Raw genomic sequence first — 5037 nt, forward strand, 5'->3', positions numbered from 1 at the left:
GTCAAAACAAAACAAAATGTCTCAGGCATGTAAGATTGTCGGTACCTTCAAAACTGTTCGGTCTTTCCCAGCGAAGATGTCTTTGTTGAGTCTAAGTGGGTTTCAGGTGGGTTAAGGTGAGATTTGGCTGAGCACTAGGCAGCCTCAATGATTTTATGACTAACTACGTCTGACACCAGTGCAGTTATGCTCCATTAGAGAAACTGTCATGGGTATAGTACCATAAATTTGCATTATGCAAACAGCTTGTCTGATGGGAGTAACCTGTCTGAGGTCCTGTAAAGAATCATTGCCAAGAGCTTGGACATTTCTCTGTCAGTGACACATTTGGATGTTCTCATGTCCTCTTCACCTGCTCAAGTCTCTTGTCATGCCAATGGTATGAGGAAAATCTGGTTAATGGTTCACTGTGAATATTAGACTTAACACTAATATCACTTTGCTGTAACCATAGCCTTATTTTGGAACCTGAACCCAGTGAAATCACAGATATTCTGAAAAACTCTATTTATAACTCAGCGCTCTGAACACTGAACCTAGAAATTATTCTGAATAACTCTTCATTAGCCGTACATATAATAAATAACAGCATTAAAGTAGCAGGTACAATACTACTCTTCGAATTCAATACTTCTAGCTAACTAAGTTCAGTAACTAGGAAATAATTTATCACGTACTCAAAGAGTAGGAATACAGACGTACACGTTTATTACAACGATCAAATTCAAACGGTACAGAATGAATCTAATGTTGAATAAATTGGAAATCAGGTGGAATTAAGGCACGTCCGCTATACACACACATACAACAGCATCTAATTTACTAACAAGAAGACCAACAACTAACGGTAGACAATAACAGTATCCTCGTTACCTAAAGTATTTATGAATGAACAAACTACGCGAGCATGAGGCACTTACTCACGAGAAGGCACGCTTAACCAAAAGAAACTACCTGAGTGCATGTTCTAGTGGAGTTACACGCAAAAAGGGCTTGTGAGGAAGGGAGAGAAAGGGGATGAGGAAGAAGAGGAGCAGGCCCAGCCACGTTCAGGTATGAGAGATCGGAGTTACCGAGGTTGGCAGAAGGAGACGGTGAGCGAGGACTTCGTGTAGGTGCCGGGAAAGTCTTTTAGCGTCACGGATCTTCCGTAGCGGTGAGCCTGGGTCGATTCTTCGTGGAGACGAGCAGGACAGAACGGATGGACTTACATTACGGCTGATACAACCGGAGCTTAACTGGAGCTGAACCTTAGCGCAGCTGAACTGAACTTTGGCGCAGCTGAACTGACCTACAGGATAGCAGAGAGTCTGGCATTTTTATCTGATTTGCAGACGGGGGGGGTGCTGCTATCCTTTTGGGGGTGTCTCTGTCTGAAAGGAGACACTCCTTGGAATTTGGGAAGTATTAATTTGAGCTCGGTTGAAATAATTTTACATAACTTTTTCCCATTAAAGAATAGTAAATTAGTCCGCTTACTCGAATCTACCGCATTTTATGCTCCCGAACAAGACCAAATATGGTCTCTTTACCATTAAAAACAGCACAATTACACCGATGGTCATACAATTAGCGGCTCATGACTTGGCTCCTGGCTATTTCTAAGTTTTACCGCGCATTTATGACTATACGAACAGTTATGCATATTTAACTGATAATATCGTATGGTTAGTTTCATTTTTTCTTTTGTTCTACATAGTTTGTGCCCGAGTGGAGCAATGCAGATGGGGCCTGTGACACGGTCTGAATTCCATTCTCAAAGGGAAACTAACCTCCCGGGGTGATCTAGTCTCCCTCACAATTAAACATTATCAGCATTTGAGCAAATGGTCTGGGGTTAGCTGCCCTAAAACATCAAGCCTGACGTCTGTTAGGTGTTACAGCGAGTGGTCCTCTGCTTTGATATGCATTGGTCCTGCATGCAGGGAGGCCTGGGCCATGAAGAGAGAACTGAGATCAAAGGGGATAGGGATAGAGAGGCAGAGTGAGGGTGATAGAAATAGATAGGGAAGGTGAAAAAGAGGGAGAGAGTTTACACAACTGCATCTTTAATTACTAAGGAACACTGAAGGTTAACAAATGTCCTTTTCTTTCTGAGAGCTGCACAGTGTCTGCCCGACACTCTATAAGCCGTATTTAAATTCCCTTAAATTGGCATATTCTAAATGACTTTGCTTTTTGTAAAAGGTCGGTTGAAGAACCATTGCTCTAAACAATATGCTCTTTAATTAAAAATTAAAAAAAAAAACAGAATAGAAAATGCTCTGAGAAGAACAGCAGGGTGTGACTCACCTCTGGGCTCCAGCAGGTTGGTGAAAATGTATACTGGCGTAGTGGATGTTGTCTGCCTGTGTTTTTTCTCTCGTGTCAACACACTGCTTCTCTTTGTTAGCGTATTGTTCACTCTCAGCTGTGCCACAGAGATGATAGTCTTGACCATCTAGATAAGGGGTGGGCAAATCCGGTCCTGGAGGGCCATGGTCCTGCTGTTTCTCTTGTCAACCAACTAAATACAGTCTCTGATTGGCTGAGGAGCATACACACCTGTTTTTTAAAGTGAAAATCAACAGGTAGCTAAGAGGTTAAAAAAAAAACGGCAGGACACCGGCCCTCCAGGACTGGATTTGCCCACCTCTGGTCTAGATAGTCTAGACCGTCTCTGGACACTACCTTGGTGCCCTGAACCTCCGCCTATGACATTCCTTTACAGACACTCCTGGACAACATTAGTAAAGCAAGAGGAGGAAAAAAAGCAAAAGCACAGTAAATGTCCAGCTTTTGAACATAACTCCTCATCACAGCACTGCTATCACCCTTATTCCCAGTAGGGTCATTTCAAAGATGTTGCCAGAGGAGTTTCACACCAGATACCTACGGAGCACATTGGGCTTATTTTACCCTTTCTCAGACTAAGGACAAAGTCAGTGAAGCACGGTACGTGTTTGGCACAGGGCAGCTACCCTTATGTGAACTTTATGTGCACTTCCTGGTCTCGTTTTTGGAACCTACACCCTGACCCAGTTGGAGCAAATTCTCACTGGGAATGATCAGAGCTCAGAAACACTAGAACTGACTAACAGCTAGTGTTTCATCTCACTCTCTCTCTCTCTTTCTCTCTCTCTCTCTCTCTCTCTCTCTCTCTCTCTCTCTCTCTCTCTCTCTCTCTGTGTGTGTGTGTAGTTCCTGTTTTGAGGTTTGCTCTGCAGCCATGTCACTTCTCCTCTTCCTTCTGTTCAAAGAACAAATAAATTCATGATATGGAAAGAGGACATCACATCTGATTGTTTTTCGTTTGCGGGGGGTGGGGCAGTAGGTAGCGCTGTCGCCCCACAGTAAGAAGGTTTCTGTCCTTTCTGTCTGGAGTTTGCATGTTCTCCCTGTGACTGCATGGGTTTCCTCCAGGTGGAGGGAAAGTACATGACGAAACCCAGCACAAACTTCAGGTTGCCTCCTCTCTTTACTTAACATCAGAGGAGCAATCAAACAGCACTGAGCACATGGCTCCAGCTCCTGTCTTAATTTGTTACTGACATTGACAGCAATTTCCTGCACTACTTGGGTTTCATATCAGTTGATGATGTAGCAATAACTCAACACACAGACATAAAATGTTCCTCCCCTTTACTCTGCTCAGTGGCCCATTGTAAAACTCCTTAACCAAACAGGAGAGATCTTGACTTTCTGGGCCTGTGCTGATGCAGGGGTTAATCAAGACCAAGTAGAGGGTAATCAATCCCTAGTGTTTTCACCAAACAGTTTCCCCCAATAGAGAGTCTTTGTGTGAATGGCTTGACACAGGATACTGTGGGTTTGTCATGGAGAAACTCACAGATGAAAAGATTTAAAAAGCTGAGACACCTTTGAATTCACCAAACATTATACCTCAAAACAAAACGTTTCTCTCCTCTCAGTTTACTTGCCATAAGAAGTGTGCACAGACAGTGCTCAACAAATGCTCCAAATTTCCTGACTTCCTCAATAATTCATTAGCAATACGTACAATAACTGTCCTACACTCCTTTTGTAACCCTCGTGAAATGCACTGCACTGTGAAAGTTAGTTTCTTGCTGTAATAGTAGAATTCCTCTAGAGGGCACTCTAAAACTGAAACGCTGTTCATCATCGTGAAAAAGATCAACAATTCTGACTTCCATGCTGTGAGGAGATCTAGTCCTAATTTACCAAATGTTGCTGAAAGAAGTGCTTAGTTATATTTAGTTTCCACTAGACGTGTAACGGTTCGCCCTTTTAAGCAATTGCGTCGGTTTTTGGGACACAGTTCAGCTTGGTTTGGGTTGAAAGAAAACAGAAGCAGCTCCAAACTGAACAATATATAAATTTAACACAAAATAACAACTTTTGCATGAAGAACAACAAAGCTCTGCAAAACTGAGAATGAACAAAATGATATTTTAATTCATATTCATATACCCCAGTATATTATGTTATTTATGCTCTGAGTTATGACACCATGAGTTTTTAACAATTTTTAAAAATGGTTACTTGTTCAGCATTGTCATTAAGGTTAAGCAGGACGCATGTTATAATCGTCCGTTCAGCTAATGTACACGTTCACCTCCGAATAAGCACAACGCAGCGTGTGTGAATTCAGAGGTGAAATGGTGTATGGTATTATAGTTAGTGATTACTGGGTTGAAACAGTGACTACTGTGAGTTTTCCCAGTGTAACTGAGTATCAGGACCACAGTTTGAGAGATAAAGACTGAGTCTAGTCCTGGAATAAATCCATTTTAAATGGACAATCTCTTCAAAATGGAGTTCAGTCCAGGATTGGGCTTAATCCTTGTCTAAAAAACTCAGCCCTGGATGTGCTACTGACTGCAGATACTGATCCACAGAAAATCTGAGGGGGTGGTGAGAAACAGAAAGAACAAAAAGAGCCAATCAGAGGGCAGGAGAAGATGAGGAAGTCCTTGTATGGACATGTGTGTAATATTTGACAGGTCATAGTACACTTAAGCCTGGGTTACAGTTAATCACTACCAACAGAGAAGTCAACTCTGTCACCTAATCTTT

The sequence above is a fragment of the Chanos chanos genome, chromosome 7 (genome assembly GCF_902362185.1).
Source record: "Chanos chanos chromosome 7, fChaCha1.1, whole genome shotgun sequence".
Taxonomy (NCBI): domain Eukaryota; kingdom Metazoa; phylum Chordata; class Actinopteri; order Gonorynchiformes; family Chanidae; genus Chanos; species Chanos chanos.